Source organism: Phoenix dactylifera, chromosome 2 (genome assembly GCF_009389715.1).
Source record: "Phoenix dactylifera cultivar Barhee BC4 chromosome 2, palm_55x_up_171113_PBpolish2nd_filt_p, whole genome shotgun sequence".
Classification (NCBI taxonomy): domain Eukaryota; kingdom Viridiplantae; phylum Streptophyta; class Magnoliopsida; order Arecales; family Arecaceae; genus Phoenix; species Phoenix dactylifera.
This window is the reverse complement of record NC_052393.1, coordinates 18,519,610-18,538,191: the sequence shown is the minus strand read 5'-3', so window position 1 is coordinate 18,538,191 and position 18,582 is coordinate 18,519,610. Positions and strand designations below refer to the sequence as shown.

The 18,582-nt window shown below is 35.7% G+C and overlaps 1 non-coding gene across 1 annotated transcript; it reads left to right on the top strand.

The window, feature by feature from the left end:
• Positions 1 to 6,942: 6,942 nt before the first annotated feature.
• TRNAL-AAG lies at positions 6,943 to 7,028 on the top strand. The gene has a single exon. It is a non-coding gene; the product is annotated as a tRNA-Leu (tRNA).
• Positions 7,029 to 18,582: the final 11,554 nt, after the last annotated feature.

Here is an 18,582-nt window from a genome sequence, read left to right as displayed (position 1 = left end):
GTTCCATGGAATCGCTGATTGAATAGATTGATGATCTTGTGTGGAGCTGTCAAAGTGTAAGCCCCAGTCAAAGTGATCTCAATCTTCAATCATCAATCCAACATCTTATCATGATTGGGGGTCCTGCAAGAGAATTACAGTCTCTCTTTGAAAAAAAGAAATCATATCAGTTGAGGTCAAAAGGAATTTCCTTAATTCCAGAAATTTTGTGTTTTTTTACAATCACCTCATCAGTTCAAACCCGATTTTTAAATATTTCATAATTTTTACTCTTTTCTCACATTCTTCCGTTTTTTCTCTTCCTTTTTCTTCTTCTTGATTCTTTTCCTTAAAATTTTAGAAATTACTTTTTTATAAACTAAGAAACAGCTTCCAGTTCTGCTTGAACTAGTGTGAGCTAGTTCAACAAGCGGTTGACCTGTTATGGTTGGTATTTGGTAACCTGGTCTTTTCCATGAACTGGATGTACACTGGTAGAGGCCAAAATTTACTGGTTAGGGTGAATTTATTAAATATTGGGCTGTCCAGAATCTGATTCCAACCATTTTCTAATTCATGATTTGATTAAGTAAATAATAGATTTGCTTTCAACTATAGCATAATCTGATGAGAAGGTTTTCCGGTGCATGTCCTTTTCTTTTTTCTTTTCTTCAATTGTTAGATTTTATGCTCTTTTTTTACAACCTACTAATGCTTAAAAGTGCTATCTAAACATTCGAATGGCTGTCTAGAATCTCTAGATGCTTGGATGGGTGTTTCATCCATCAAATGGTTATTTTAATAAATTCTTGAATTGACTATATTTGGAGGCCGGTCTATATGTCTGCCTGGGACATCCAAGGACTGGATGTTAAACATTTTTAGTGGAGAAAGAGCATTATATGTGCACAAGATAAAATCATGTTGGTCAACAATTTCAAGCATTTGCAAAATAATGTAGGGCTCTTTAATTTATCGAGGCTCTTATGTATCTTGTTGTCCAGCCTTTTGGCATGCTACAGCTGCAGGAAGTGAAAAAGTTATTTTTTTTATTTAGGGCTATTTACTTTCTTCGAAATTCTGGTCCAGAGACTGTCTTGTTGCTGCACTTGTATCAATATTTAAACAGCTTGCTTAAAGGTATGCCTCATGTGTTGTAAATATTTCCTATATAAAAATATAACGTATTGGTAGGCGCCGGTACCGAGTCCGAACCAGTATCGAACCGGTACCACTGGTTTAGCTTAATTCACGCATCCAAAATATTTGGAAGATACATGCCAGTACGGTTGGCCGGTACCAATTTTTAACACCGAACCAGACCGGTCAGAGCCGGTACTAGTTCGGTATGGGCTGAACCGGCTGGTACAGGCCGGTTCAGCATTCCTTGCTTGGTACCAATTGTATAGATAAGAAGTTAGCTACTAATATGTTAGCATGCATATGCAGTATGTTTTCCAAGTTTTAAGAAGTATGAAAACTTTATTGTTTTTGCTACTCTTTCAGGTACAATCCTTATCACCAAGAAGCTGAGCTCCTCTGTTAATGATATTCGCTCTGTTATCAGCATGATTGATGGAATAGCAGGCTCAGCACCTGGAAATGGTTCCAGAGCTGCTCTTGGTGAAGATTTAGTTGCCTCAACAAAGTTCCATTTGGAAGCTCAGGAACTCATGTCACAGGATGGAAATAATATGACAAAAAATTGAAGCGTGATATAACTGCCAGGCCCTTGAATGTTATGCCATCAGCTGGCAGCATGAGTGATAGTTTCCAACAATCTGAACTTGAATCAACTTCAACATCCAATTTCAAGAGACAAAAGTTGAGGTATGGTATAAATCAATTCGTTTTCTTGTGTAGCATCACTAAATGTTTTCTATTATTAATGTATGTACCTTTAAGTCTGCAGTGTTCAGCTTTTATGTCTAAATTATAAATTCTTGTGTACAATTAAGCCGTTTCCCCTAGGATAAAGGTCAATTATGCTTCAGAGTGGTGGTTTTTGTTAGCTTGGACTTATTATACAGAATAAGGAGAGATAGATGAAGATATATGTAATAGAACTAGAGCTAGTTGGATGAAGCGTAGAGGTGCCTTTGGGGTTTTATGTGATAAATAAGGTATTGCTGATAATCTATAGAACGACTCGGGGGTTTCATGAATTTACCTAAATAATAGGCAAGCAAAAAAGAACAACGAAAAGAGGTGGGTCTAGCAGAAATGAGAATTTTGACATGGATTATGTTTTTTATTGAAAAAAGAAAGATCGAGGGTGAAATTCCATTGGAGTTGCTGAAATTATGGAAATGATGGGAGAATCATCAAATTCGGTATGAGCAATATTCAGTGAGGACCTAATGGGGCACCAGCAAAGATAGGTTCTAATATGTTTTAAAAGATGTAGAAGCATAGAAGAGAAGACATAAGGTCACGTAGATGGTGATTGTGAAGAAGGATTTGGAAAAGCTTGAACTAATACTATGGATGGCCCTGGAAAAGTAAAAACTATGTCAAAACTGTTTGAGCTAATTACAATCCATAAAGCCAATGCCATATATTGTGACAAAGCTGGATGATTATTGTTAATGTTTGAGTAAAACAACCCTTACTAAAGAAATTTTTCCATTTTTGACAAATTAAAACAACATTTATTTCTTGGATATCAATTAGATAATGATTGAACCTGTTCCAGAAATAATTTATGATAGATCAGGCTTAATCAAGATAATAAGGTGGGCTTGTAACAAATAGTCCAGAAACTGCCCATATGAGGTTTAATTTTTTGAATAGTACATTTCCAAACAACATAATCAAATCCTCTAAGATGTAATTCTGTGGAGATGACCTTATGTTAAGCACAAAATTACAGCTTCGAAAGAAAATGCAGATTTTTTTAAAATTATTTTTAGTACATTGACAGATGCATTATGTAGTTGGTTTCCAGAGGTGAGGCATGTCTATGTGAACTGATATTTTATTATTGTATACTCGTTCTTTTCTTTTCTCATTATTAAATTGCAATGGAAATATATTAGACGAGCATCTGGAACTAGTTCCAAGGCTTAAGATGATGTAAATTAAAATTACATGTGCACATAAATTTTTATAAGCCTTGAAAGAACAGTTGCACATTGTCTATCATCTAATATCATCATGCTACTTAGTTTTGGTATTCTTACTGTCTATTAAGATCTCCTCGATGGCAGGTCAACCATGCTCTACTGGAAGAGATCAACGAGATAAATCAAAAATTGATTGGTATGGTGATAACTGCAAGTGAAGATGCTGATATGGTTGCTGGCTGCAGCTGGGGGAGAAGGGACAGTTATCAAAATGTTGTTTTAATGCTGTGTTTCTTTGTCCGAACTTGAAATCACAGTTCGCTTCGGATCAGATGGTGAGCCCTAAATAGCCAAAAGGCAGAGGTACATATATGAACTCCTCATTGATCTATCTAGTATTGATTCAACATTTTGTTTAGGCAGTCTCCAATTGTGCCTCTGAGGATTCTCATTCCTACCAATTATCCAAAATCATCCCCCATACTTCTAGACATGTTACCAAGTGAACTGAGGTGAGATGAAATTGTTGTGATTTTCATGCTTAGGGGGTTTGAGTTCACCACTCCCTTCTATATCTGACCTGCAATTTTTCTTATTCAATCATGTGTTCCTATAGCAAGGAGTTCGGAGATCTTCTGTCAAGGCATGGTCAAGGTTCAGAATGTCCCTCCGTGACCTTCCACAGCCCCTTTTTGCTTAGAGAAATCGTAAAGACATGGGATGCCTGTGCACACAAAGTTATTGATGAGTACGCTCAGCAAACCGGAGGCGGTAGCTTCAGCTCTAGGTTTGGTGCTTGGGAGAATTGTGTCAGTTCGTGACCGTGCTGCCGTCAACAACATGGATTTCTGAGGTCTTATGGGTATTTAGCCATAATTAACTAATCATCATGATGGGCCATTTTTTATGAAGGATGCTGTTGAAGACCATAAAAATTTGAACAAGGGAGTTAGCAAACAAACAGCTTGGGGAAACAATTTCTTCTGAATTTTTGCTAATTGTAATTCATTTGTCATAGGTCCCATATATATATTTTTCTTGTGTTATTTAGAAAGCAACAACCTGGCATTCTTGGGGTTTCATATGCAGATTCAACAGCTGCATTAGTGCACTCGAGATGGAATCAATGTCATATATTGTGTGACATAGACTGTTTAGTCTTCTTGTTATGCCATATTGATATACAATATACTGGTTCAAACCTGGTTTCAGACAATTCTTTTTTTACATTAAAAAATGAAAGTGTACATAATAGAATTTGATTTTCTGTATATCATGGAGTATAACTCCCCTGCAATCAATTTTAGCCTGAGGCTTCCATATGTGGTGCACCTGTCGGCTTGACTGTTTAATGAAGTAACAAACATGTGGTACGAATGAGTTTGGCAACTAAGGTGGCTGAAAGAAATGAGTTGTCCATCATCTTTCTCATACGCGTCATATATGTCTGCTTAAAACCCTGTTATATATGATTCTGAGTTTTGATGTCTGAAAAGTTGAATGCGCTATATGGAACCTATTTTTCTCTGCGATGCTTGAGAAAATCTTGGGCCTCACGAATCATAAAGGGTGACTTCAGAAAAGATTTAGTTTGCTTTGTCCTACTTGTATAAAGATTTACTTTGTTTTTAAGCTCCTGACTTTACAGGCATTGCATAAGCCTTCCATCCTATTTTTTTCAAGATGATTCTGTAACTCTGATCCAAATTATGTGTTATGTAGGTTCATTCATAATTTATGGCATGATAAAACTGAAGACAATATTGATAACATAGAAATCTGTCTGATAACAATGCATCTAGCGGTTTATGAAATTCATAGTCAATTTTTTTACTAAATTTTCACTTTGTTCTCACGCAAACCATAATCATAATCAGTCAAACCTTCTTTCAATTATTTGAAAGCTTTACGAATTCTCATTCAGCAAGCAATTCTATTTGGACCTCTCAAATTATTTAAAAAGGTTAGTTACATTTCAAGCTTTACCATTTTGGTTATCTACCTTCCATCCATTTTATAACAAGCTATTCTTACGCTGAATAATCTGCTATTGCAGTCATTATCTTTTTCTTTGTTATAATGCATATAATATAACAAAGGGGGCCCAAACCTGTTACAGGCTGCTGTAAGATTACAAAATCATCTTAAACCTTCTAACAAGAATAGATTGCTTACAATTTGCTACAATTTTTGACTTTTAGTCTTTAGATACAAATAAAAATTTTATTTTAAAATAATATATCTAAAAGATGACTCTTATAACAATCCATTGTACGGTATGATTGTTATTTCTATTTTGATTCTAAATTGCAATTTTCTCTTTAAAAGAGTTGTGCACCTGCATAAATAATAATAATAATAATAATGTTACATCGGATATCCTAATGTTTGTTATTTAACAATAAAAATTTGGAACCACACGCTAACAACAGGGAAGTAAAAGGATGATGACTATTATAATGTTATAATGGCCTGCTATAAGTCTACATGTTGGTCATAGAGCCAATATTTCGCTATCTGTATTACATATAAACTCTAGGGTATCCTTTCCTTATCAAGCCATCTTCCCCTTAGCCGGCTTCCTCTCCATCCTTTCATCTGCGACAATTGGTATCAGAGTCAGCAAAGGCTACGTATTATAACCTGCTGTTATTTCTATTTTATTCTAAATAAAACAATTTTTTGTACAATTTTCTCTCTAAAAGGGTTTGCGCACCAGGAAAAACAAACGCTGTAACGGCTGTTATAACACTCGTATTTTAATATAAAAAATTGAAATCACCCTTTTGTAATCGGGCAAAATAACGGCTCAGATTACCGATATAAACAGTCGGCGGCAATGGAGGCCGTTATATTGGAATAACGCCGTTATCGGAACCTTAGCCCCTACCCAATCTCCTCTCCCTCTCTCCCGATGTTCTCCCCTTCCCCCTCGGCCGCCGTCCGGTCCCTCTCCGGCCTCCTCCGTCTCGCCGCCGGCGCCGGCGCCCTCCGGCTTGCCCAGCGAGCCCACGCCCGCGCCTTCCCCATTGGCCTCCACCGCCACCCCCGTCCTCTCGTCCGCTCTCATCTCCGCCTACGCCCGCCTCGGCTTCCGCTCCCTCTCTCGCCTCGTCTTCGACTCCGCCGCGGCCACCGGCGCCCCGTCCAACATCTTCCTCAGGAACGCCCTCCTCGCCGCCTACTCCCGCGCCGGCCTCTTCATCGAGCCCTCGCCATCTTCCCGCCGCATGCGCACTCACCAATCTCCTGATCATTTCACCCTCGCCATCCTGGCCAAGGCCTCCGCCGAGCTTGTCGACTCCGGCACCGGCAGAGGCATCCATTCCCTCGCTATCTGCCTCGTGTTCGGGTCCGACACCGTGATAGCTGAATCAAGCTGTGGATTTTATAAATTCAATGCCAGTTGCACCCTCTTTATCTAGTGTTTGGGGAGCTCTTTTTGGTGCTTCTGTGATTCATAAAAACCAGGAAATGCAAGATCTGGCTTCCAGGTTCCTTCTTCAGTCAGAACCAGAGAATCCATCAAATTATGTATCTCTATCAAATTTGCATGCCCCTTCTGGAAGATGGGATTGATGAATGGCGTGAAACATGCTACTGTGCTACTAGAATTGTTAGAATTATGTAGTTTTATACATTATTTTTAATTTTAGCAATTATTTCTGATTTTGATTTGGAAGTATATGATTGAAATATTTATCAGATAGCAGCATATAGAACTAATAATAGGACCAAGCGAAGCCTATTAGCATATTCTTAAGGTAAATGGCTTAGATCGAGGCCCAGCTTGTGGATTAGAAACTTTTTAATTTGGTCCAGATAAGAATTCAATGGGGAGGTTGAGCTCGGGTACTTTGATTCTTAATAATTAAAAACAATAAATCTAATGCAACTGGTTGAGATGGCCGAGTTGGTCTAAGGCGCCAGATTAAGGTTTCTGGTCCGAAAGGGCGTGGGTTCAAATCCCACTCTCACATAACGTTTATTAATCATTTTTCACCGAAGCAAATTACTAAAAAATTTCTCCTCCCATTCATTTTGACAAAAAACAATTTGTTAAAATCATTTTTGAATCCTACTCTCAATATATATTGTTTTAATGTTTTTGGTAAAACAAATTACTAAAAAACACCATCGTCCATTTTATCTAAGTAAACAAATATTTGTCACATATTTAGAATATACATATATTATTATTATTATTAAGAATATATATATGTATATATGTATTGACACACATACTTACATATATACATACTCTCAACATAACGCTTTTTAATCATTTTTCACCGAAGCAAATAACTAAAAAAAATTTCTCCTCCCATCCATTTTGACAAAAAACAATTTGCTAAAATCATTTTTGTGAGGCCCAATAGTCCCACATCGGAAAGACTCGTTCCAGAGCCTGGGCATATGATGTCACGCCCCCGCCTCTGCGAGGCACGTGAGGCACCCAGTGCCCACGTGGGGGCCACATGAGGGGGGAACACGGGGCTCCCCTGCCAGATATTGTCCGGTTCTAGGGCTTCACGCAAGCGTCCTTCACCCCTCCCTGGTTTTGTTTTCCACCCAAAATGCGTCTGCAGGATTTGGAGACACCCGCCTCATATGCCCAGGCTCTGGAACGAGTCTTTCCGATGTGGGACTATTGGGCCTCACACCCTTCCCACCATCGGACAAGAGCCGTCCTCGGCTCTGATACCAAATGTCACGCCCCCCGCCTCTGCGAGGCACGAGAGGCACCTAGTGCCCACGTAGGGGCCACAAGAGGGGGGACCGCGGGGCTCCCCTACCAGATATTGTCCGGTTCTGGGGCTTCACGCAAGCGTCCTTCACCCCTCCCCGGTTTTGTTTTCCACCCAAAACGCGTCTGCAGGATTTGGAAACATCCGCCTCATATGTGAGGCCCAGTAGTCCCACATCGGAAAGACTCGTTCCAGAGCCTGGGCATATGAGGCGGGTGTCTCCAAATCCTGCAGACGCGTTTTGGGTGGAAAACAAAACCGGGAAGGGGTGAAGGACGCTTGCGTGAAGCCCAGAACCGGACAATATCTGGCAGGGGAGCCCCGTGTTCCCCCCTCATGTGGCCCCCACGTGAGCACTGGGTGCCTCACGTGCCTCGCAAAGGCGGGGGCGTGACATTTGGTATCAAAGCCGAGGACGGCTCTTATCCGATGGTGGGAAGGGTGTGAGGCCCAATAGTCCCACATCGGAAAGACTCGTTCCAGAGCCTGGGCATATGAGGCGGGTGTCTCCCAAATCCTGCAGACGCGTTTTGGGTGGAAAACAAAACCGGGGAGGGGTGAAGGACGCTTGCGTGAAGCTCCAGAACTGGACAATATCTGGCAGGGGAGCCCCGCGGTCCCCCCCTCATGTGGCCCCTACGTGGGCATTAGGTGCCTCTCGTGCCTCGCAGAGGCGGGGGCGTGACAATTTTTGAATCCTACTCTCAATATATATTGTTTTAATCTTTTTGGTAAAACTAATTACTAAAAAACACCGTCGTCCATTTTATCTAAGTAAACAAATATTTGTCACATATTTAGAATATACATATATTATTATTATTAAGAATATATATATGTATATATGTATTGACACACATACTTACATATATACATACTCTCAACATAACGCTTTTTAATCATTTTTCACCGAAGCAAATAACTAAAAAAATTTCTCCTCCCATCCATTTTGACAAAAAACAATTTGCTAAAATCATTTTTGAATCCTACTCTCAATATATATTGTTTTAATCTTTTTGGTAAAACTAATTACTAAAAAACACCATCGTCCATTTTATCTAAGTAAACAAATATTTGTCACATATTTAGAATATACATATATTATTATTATTAAGAATATATATATGTATATGTTGCCCAAGGTGACAACCCAAGAGGGGGGGTGAATTGGGTCTTTTAAAACTTTTAAACTACTTCTAAAACTTTTTGATTAACTATGCTAAGTTGTCTAGATGCACAGTGAAAGTTAAACTTAGCAAGGGTTTGATGTATAGACTTCGACTTGATTAAATATGCTTGCAACTAAAGGATGTGCGGATAAGAATTAAGCAAGCAATTTATCTAAGTAAGTAAGTGTGTTAGTTAGACAATAACTAGAGGCATTACAAACACAAAGGACATATAGTGGTTCGGTGCACCCCAGCACCTACATCCACTCCCCAAGACCTCTTGGGAATTTCACTATAATCCTACCAATTACAGCCGGTTGTTTTACAAGCTCACAACCCAACTTGTTGTTTTACGAGCGCACAACGAACTCGGTCGGTTTTCCCAGGCTCACCGACTAGAACCACTCCGATTGTTTTCCCGGGCTCACAATCAAATCCTTACACGTTGGTTTTACCCTCGGCTCACCAACAAACCTAAACCCCGTTGGTTTTCCCTTTGGCTCACCAACAAACCTTAATCCCGTTGGTTTTCCCTTTGGCTCACCAACAAACCTTACACCGTTGGTTTTCCCTTTGGCTCACCAACAAACCTTTAACCCCTTGATTCAATCCCTTGATTGAATCAAGTTACAAGATATTAAAACAAAGAATAAAAACAAATCAAAGCTTCTTAAACAAGCAGATATGACAATATAAACAAATAGAGTAAAGAGAAGCCCTCAAACGAGTTTTGAAGATGGAGGAGCTCGGCTTCTTCTTTACTTGATCCTCCTCTGATTTGGCATGAAGTAGAGGATCCCCGAGGCAGCACACGGATGGAGAGGAAGCTTTCGGATTCACTTGGATGCTCTTCTTCTCTCTATTTCGTTTTGGATGGCCCTTTTGTGCTTATGGGAGATTTCCTTTGTAATCTCTTTGAGATCTCTTTCCTAGATGATCTCTCCCACTTCCATGCATTCTCCCCTAGCTCTCTTCTTGTTTTTATAGCTTTAGATGGAGTGGAAACAAGAATATAGCCGTTAGAGACAAAAATAGAGCCGTTGGAACCAGTCTGCAGCTCCTGACAATATGACCGTTGGGTTTGGAGTCGACTCGCGCGATCAGGAGTCGGCTCGGCTGTAGCAGGAGTCGACTCGAGCTTTTCCGGAGTCGACTCGGCAACTGTTCCAAGTTTGAATTAAAGTTGCCGTCTTGACTGGGAGTCGACTCGACTTAACCCGGAGTCGACTCGCCAACTTCTGGCGCTGACCTGGCAATTTTGGAGTCGGCTCATCCTCTGTAGTCCGTGGATCCAAATTTGAATTTTGTCCACTCGACTCGACTCGACTGTCCTGGGAGTCGACTCGAATCTCAAAGCCCGAACTCCCGATTCTCTGTCTTTTGGCTCATCCAGTCTTGGAGTCGACTCGAACTTCCTTGGAGTCGACTCGGCTCTCAGTTTCCGAAAGTTGGTCTTCTGCCATCTTAGTGTAGCGCTGCCTTGGAGTCGACTCGAGCTGTCTGGGAGTCGACTCGAATCTCAGAGTCGGAAAACTGATCCTCTGTATTTTGGAGCCGCGCTGCCTTGGAGTCGACTCGACTTGTCTTGGAGTCGACTCGCCTCTCAGAGACGAAAATACCGTCTTCTGTCTTGGGGTTGCGCTGTCTTTGGAGTCGACTCGGACTTTGTGAGAGTCGACTCGAATCTCAGTGTCCAAAAACTGCTTCTCTGAGTTTTTCCTTGTGTACCACTGAGAGTCGACTCTCGCTTTCTTTGGAGTCGACCCGGCAACCATTGGAGTCGACTCGAATTCCTCAGGAGTCGACTCGAAGACTATTCTTTTGAATTTTCCTTTGAATTTGCTCCTCCAATTTGAATCTTTTGAACTTTAAAGTTGGGCCAATGAATTGTAGCTTTCTTCTAACTTTTCTTGAGTGCTTTTGGAGGCCTTCTTGTGTTCTTCCAACTTGCTATGTTCCTTGCAAAATAAATATCTTTCTCCTTGCAACATAAACATTAGTATCTATACTTCAAGGTGTTGTGATCATCAAAATCAATCTATGAATCAATCTTTGGGTCATCAATCTCCCCCTTTTTGATGATGACAAAACTTGGAGTATATGCAATATAAAAGATATTGTTTTCTAGAAGTAATACATAGCAAAGTTGCATGAAGTAGACAACATGTATATTTAAAACAAAACATACTTCATGATAATGCTTTAGATTTAATCAGCTTAACACAATCAATATATTTCAGTTCAAGCTGATTATCACTACATAGCAAAGTTGCATGAAGTAGACAACATGTATATTTAAAACAAAACATACTTCATGATAATGCTTTAGATTTAATCAGCTTAACACAATCAATATATTTCAGTTCAAGCTGATTATCACAAAGCATTATAAGCATATACTTAGATATTTCTCCCCCTTTTTGACAGCATCAAAAAGATAGTGAAACATTAAGCACAAAGATCAGAACACTCAAATATTTCTTTCCCTTACTGTACTCTGGTTTGAATGTTATATTATTGCCAGGATATGAATCATTTAACTCAAGGCAATAATATTGGAATCAGATTAGTGAGCACAGATCAGAGCCAATTAAGATAATTTCAGAGCAGAACACATTGAATGTGATTTCAAGAAGTTTTCTAATTTGATACCACAGATAGTTTTCTAATCAAGTGTGGGTGGAATCTCTCTTAGGTTAATTCAAGAAGTACCACAAATGATATTCAATGAAAACACGAGTGGAAATCTAACCTCTCTTCAATAATAAGTATGAAAGCTTGTTCAATTAAGACCTTTTGCCCAATCTATTAAGTATTTTATCAAACATGAGAGCAATTTTGATTAATTTTCAGAGTAAAAGATCAAAACTTATATATGTGAAAGACATATCATCATGTTGGGTCATTAATTCTTAATGACTTCAAAGGTTCTTTATAATAATAAGTGCATTTGAGCACAAATACCAAATTATGAAATCATGCAATTTGTGATACATCTTAGAGCTCTTTTAAAGACTTTCTTTTATTCCTTTAGAAAATAAGCACAATTTGATACATAAAATAATGAATTGGCACAAAATAGAAGTTCTAAAGAGTAAGCCAATTAAAACTCATTAGTGAGGTTCAAAATAGATTTTCTAAGAGATACTCAAGAAAATTTAATACATTGTTCTCCTCCTTTTTCATTAAATTAGAGGCTCTTAAGATTTGCAATTTGGTTCAAGAGTGATGCATGAGATATACTAACCAAATAACACGCCTCAAGGTGTATCATAAAGATTTTCAGATTTAAATTTCAGATGATACATATTGGAGAGTATTAGAATCACTTTTCATTTAGTATTCTTTCTCTCTCCTTTAGTTATAGATTTATGTGATTAAGTTCCATAAGACCTCTCCTTCTGAAATTTTCTTTCTCCCCCTCAATTGATCATTCCATTTAAGAGTTTAGAATCCTAAGATAATGTTCAATAAAATTGTCAATCTTAAAAATATATTTTCTATAAGTTTCAGCTTATTTTCATAAGACTCAAGGTTTGAGATAAGACAACCTTTATAGAACTCATCTCAAGGTAATTTAAAGCATGTCTTGCAATATAAGGAAGTTCATAAAAATCAATCCATAAGATTTAAGGTATACATCAAATTGAAGTAACTTTAGGATAAGATACTGAATATCTAAAGCTCCCCCTCAAAAGATGCGTACTTCTTTAATCATTCTTAATTGTTGAATTTCAGACTTTAGTGATAAACGTGAATAACACTAAAATTCTGTAATATCAAGAATGTAGAGTAATCTAGTATTATTTCAAAATTTGTAGTAATTACTCTTTCTAATCCTTTACGAACAAGTTATGCTTTCTCATAATCTTAGAGAAAATGTGTAGAAATATTAATCAGAAAATGATTCATTTGAAGCTTAGTTTCTTTCAACCGCATTTACATTTTCTTTCTTTTAGAATCATTTGAGTGAGCTGAAATATTTCTAGCTTTAAGATCATTCACTCTATTGATAGAAGTGTTTAATAATGTAGGGGAGAAAAACATATAGATGATTATTGAAATATATATATTTTTAGAACTCAATTTCTTAATCATAGTTTTTCACCAATGTATTCATGAAACACAATAAATCTTTTTAATATCAAAATAAAATCATATATTTAGAAATTTTTGTTTGCAATCAAGATCATCGAAAAACACATCATTTGGATCAATATTAGTACACTTTGAAGATAAGAAATGATATGTTTCGGATGCGTATCGGAGCAATCAACCAAAGGCATCAGAATTAATTCTGTTTTTCTTACATTAAGATTTTATTTAGAAATCATATTGAGTTTAAGCTTGTATACAAAATCAGATTCTGAATTACATAGGATTTTCAATTGAGGCTTTCAAAATCATAATTTGAGATATGTATCTTCCACATTATAGCTCATCTTAAATCATTACGATTGAAAATACATATTTCAAACATATAAGAGCATATTCAGAATCTTTGTATTAAATGTTGAGTTTTGGTACGAATTTGAACATTATATACCAAATTTAGGCAAGTTGAAGGATAGATCAAGATTAATTCATTCTGCCTAAATAGAGATATCTTTCTCTTCTCCTTTTTACAAATTTATTTAACTTTCAGATTTTAAAGATGATTGTGAACGACAAATCTGAAATTTCTTTTCAATAGAACCAAACAAAAGATGTTATGTAGCAATTCAAACATTCAAACAAATTGTCCAAGGATGAAGCATTACAAAACATTGAGAACCAATAAATCAAGACATCATACCATATGCAAAATAAATCATGTGTTAAATCATGCATTAAAATATTAAGAACAAGCATGTCAAGGATCCAAATCAATATTTTTCAAATAAACTCCCCCTATTTAAATATAATCTTGCAATGATTTTATCCTTAAAGTGTGTTTTCAAGTGATTAAAAAAAATTGACTTAATTCTACTTTCATTAACTTTGTCTTTCATTTATAACTTTCTTATGCTCTATACTCTATTTGCTCCCTATCCGGTGGAGTTGGAAGGGGCACGAGGTACTACCACTAGCCTCCCTCTTGTGCCGTCCCTAATATGCCCTACACCGAATAGTTGGGTCAAATAGTGCCGGGTACTACCACTAGCCTCCCCATTGGCACCATCCCTATGATGAGCAATATAGAAAATTTATAAAGTTCACTTCAAACTATTCCTGTTTAAGTGTAATTAATTACGAATTTTATCCCTTCCAAATGTGCCGAATATATTATGCTTGTTTTGCTTTTCCTTAAGATTGGGGTATTTGCCTCTACTTGGATTTTACTTCTCTTGAATAATATCCATTTTCTTTTATTTATCTCTCTCTCTTTTTGTTATTCTCAAGTAATTTACACGAAAGAGCAGAATAAAGAATTTATCTTGTGTATCATTTATATGTGTATCATGCAAACAACATTTTCATTATGCTCATGGATTCATAACTTCTCATAAGTTATTTTACATCAAAATTTTAAGCATATACTTGTGTATTTCATGGTTATGACATATGCAAAGATATATTCTAGTTTTGGCAAACCATGAAACACTCTCTAAAAGTACAATTCAATCAATTATAGACATGATATCAAAAATTAATAATTAAAGACTTTAATCATGTCGTAATAAGACTTAAGTTATTGACTTTGCTCAATTAATTTATGAGAGAAGTATCTAGAATTACCATTTCATTCTGCATTCTTCAGTCAAATACCTACTAGATTTCTTATGTATGAACTTTTGGCTGAAGAAGGTCCTCTCTCTTGTTTGCATGTGAATGTTTATTGTATCTTACATGGAGATATCCTTCAAGTTGAGATCTCTCATTTTCTTGCTCAAGGATCCTGCATTATTAACAAACTCCTTTTCTTTCTTGAAAGGAGGTCATTAGTTTCTTCAAGATACAAAACATTCAACCAACATATTTTTATTTAAACTAGATGACTCAATCATAAGATATGACAATAATCAAATGTTGAATCACTTTACTCAAGAGATTGCCTAAATATAAGCAAGCACATTTCACTTGAACTAAAGAGATAGTTTCATTAACCAAGATAGTTCAAGGACAAGCATGTGAGGCAATAGAAGATTTATCAAGGTCAATTCAATTTCTTATTTTCAAAAATAATTTAGTTTAGATTCTATTTGTTTAAGATAATTATCAATAAGATATTTTAGCTAAGTTTTAATCAATTTTATCTTAAACAGTTGTTTCTATCAGAAATTCAGATTATGATTTATTTGTTATCAATAAAATAAGATTCATTAAAGTTAGATTGAAGTCTTGCCCAAGTGCACATAATGAGCATACATTCTGGTCTATTAGCTGTATGATGAAATAATTATTCTATCAATCTTCAATACAACTTTAAACAATAGATCTACTTTGCTCATCCTATTCAAATTCTACAAGATGGGGTCTTAGATGTACCTTCTTCATGCCAATCTTCTATAAGAGTGTTCTTGTGGACTAACATTGGTCAATGAAGATCCCCTTTCTTGTTTGTCTTAATTTGGAGTTTGAGAGAAGATGTTAATTCATTCATCACACATATTTCAAACTCACCTTACATGAGCTAAGTAAAATCTTCATATAACTCTTCATTAGTAGAACCAAAACTGATGTCATCAATGCATTCTTTGAGCAAATAAAATATTACAAATTCTTCTTTTTGATCCATAGATTTATCACTATTGCTTTCTATCAAAAAATTTACTTAAGCTTTTATATATTAAGTTTTTGATGCTTGTATCAAATCTCATATTGCTTTATCATATATGTAATGTGTATTTTTAAGTATGGTGGTTATTTTACATAGATCTCCTTTTTAATGAAATAACCACACAAGAGTGTGTTCTACACATTCATTTGATAGAAAATAACGCTCGTAAAGCAAATAAATGATAAAGGTGATTTTTACTTCTAATTATGCAAGAATCTTATCAAGATCTATTTTATCTTTTCTTAATTTAGTCTTTTAATAGTCAAAAATTTTTTTTATTAAGAGCATATCTGAAAAATCCAATTTGGTTCTAATTATTAACAAGTTTTTCAGATTGTTATATGTAAAAGATTAACCATATAATTTTAGTATCTTGATAATAAATCACTAGTCTCATAAAGAATCAAAATGAATTGATACTTCTACAACTAGAATCTTTTCATGAATGCTCTATATGCATTGCTTGATGAATGATATCCAAGAATAGAAATATCTTTATCAGATTTGGCATTATTTTCATAAGAGCATATCAAGCATAACATGTACGACTGAAAAGGATATGCAATGGTTCATTTTCCATTTTTCAGAAGATCAAAATTTTCATCAAAAATAGATTTAATAGAAGTCATATGTATGACAAGCAGTGATGATAGTCTTTTAAATAGATGACTATCATACATAATTGTCTTTTTCATTTCTTCAAGAATTCTATTAATTCTATTTTACTTATGGTGTCCTTGGTGCTGAAATCATTGGATTTAATATTATTTTCTGTATAACTTTTATCAGGATTTTGGTTTTCAACACTGTGTCATGATTCTTCACAGTTTGGAAACCTTTTTCATTTGAAACACTTTTACAGGATTTAGCAAATACAGAAAATACTTCAGTTTTATTTGCCAAGAACAAATCCAATGTAAGCTTTTGAAAACTCAGTGATAGAAACAACATCTTTAGATTTAGAAATTGATTCTTGTTTGTTTCCTTAGTTAACATGCATAGCAAACTTTGACCTTTCAGAAGATACTCTAAGTAAGCCAATGCCAAAGTCTTTTGAAATTAAATCCATACTCGCATGAGTTGATATTATATGCCAAAGATGGTTTCTTTAATCTTGGTATTTATAGTGCAATATTCAAAGGCATACCAAGTACACATTTTCATATCTATGATCAATAAACAATAATGCCATGGATAAAAGCTCTCAATCAAGCATATAGAGAATTCATAGAGTTAATCTTAATAAATTGATTAATCATCTAGCAACTTATCCAACAATAAGTAAAGTATAATATAGAAAGATGGAGAAATTTGAAGTTATTTCTTCTATTTTAATTATTTTTCTTGATTACATTTAAGTTTTATTCTTTAATATATGTCTAGAGCACCCAATGTCCAATTTAACATCTTTTGTTGGAGCCTTGAGTGCTAGACACACCTGCAGAAAATATTTAGATTTTCAACTTAGGAACCCAAGCTCTTTTGGGTCCTTGCAGGTTAGCTATTATTGTTCCTTTTGGAACCCATATTTTCTTAATAGCTATTTTGTCCATAGGCTTGCAGATTTTTGGACTACAAGAAGTGTATTTCTGCATCTTCTTATTAAATTTAACAAACATGGATTTAACATGAGTGGTAGATAATCCTTCAGTTTTCTGTTTTTGCCTTTTAGGTTTATCAAATTTGTAATGTACAGATTTAGGAACAGAAGAGATTTTGCATAACCTTTGTTCCTGTTTATCAGCATTATAAGAATCTATTTTAAAATGATTAGAAACTGTTTTAACAAACATATTCTTGAAAGATTTTTGGGTGTACCAAGGTTGACATCCCAATCCAATATTATCAAATTCAGCTCTTTGATTATTTATCATTAGATTCAACTTTTCAGAGCTCAAAGTAAATCTTTCAACAACAGGTTTTAATTTGTCAACTTCTTTAGTTAATCTTTTGTTATCTTCTGAAAGCAATTCATTATTTTTCTTAAGTTTATCATGGCTTTCAGTGAGAAGTTGGTTTTTCTGATTTAGTTCTTGATTTTCTTTAATTAAGATTTCAGTTTTACTAGTTAGTTTCAGTTTTTCATCTATTAGAATTTGATTTTCATTCTTCAAGTTCTTGTTCTTACAAACAAGTTTCTTATATTCTAAATACAAATCAGAAAAGGCATCGTGGAGTTCATCAAATGTAAAATTGCTTTCAGTTCCAGCATGTACCTCATGTGCCACCAAGCATGGATTTTCAATATGATACTGCTCTCCTTCTACACATGATGTTTCAGATTTGTTAGTGCATTCATATTTGTCTTCAAGCATATTCCATATTCCTTTAGCAGTCATGCAAGAAGATATGCAATTAAACTCATTCCTATCTAATGCACAATATAAAAGGTTCATGGCATCAGCATTCAATTGTGCTAAATCCTTTTCATTAAAAGTTTGAGAGAGTGTGTGAAGATCATTTATTATGATTTTCCATAAATAATAGTTTTGTGATTGAATAAAGATGCGCATGCGTATTTTCCAATGTGTATAGTTTATGCCATTAAATAGTGGTGGTGTATCAATTGATTGTCCTTCTCCTAGAAAACTATCTATTTGAGTTGTCATGATCTTTGGCTCTAGTCGGTTAAGACTACAAATAATATTTGAGCACCTGCTCTGATACCACTTGTTGCCCAAGGTGACAACCCAAGAGGGGGGGTGAATTGGGTCTTTTAAAACTTTTAAACTACTTCTAAAACTTTTTGATTAACTATGCTAAGTTGTCTAGATGCACAGTGAAAGTTAAACTTAGCAAGGGTTTGATGTATAGACTTCGACTTGATTAAATATGCTTGCAACTAAAGGATGTGCGGATAA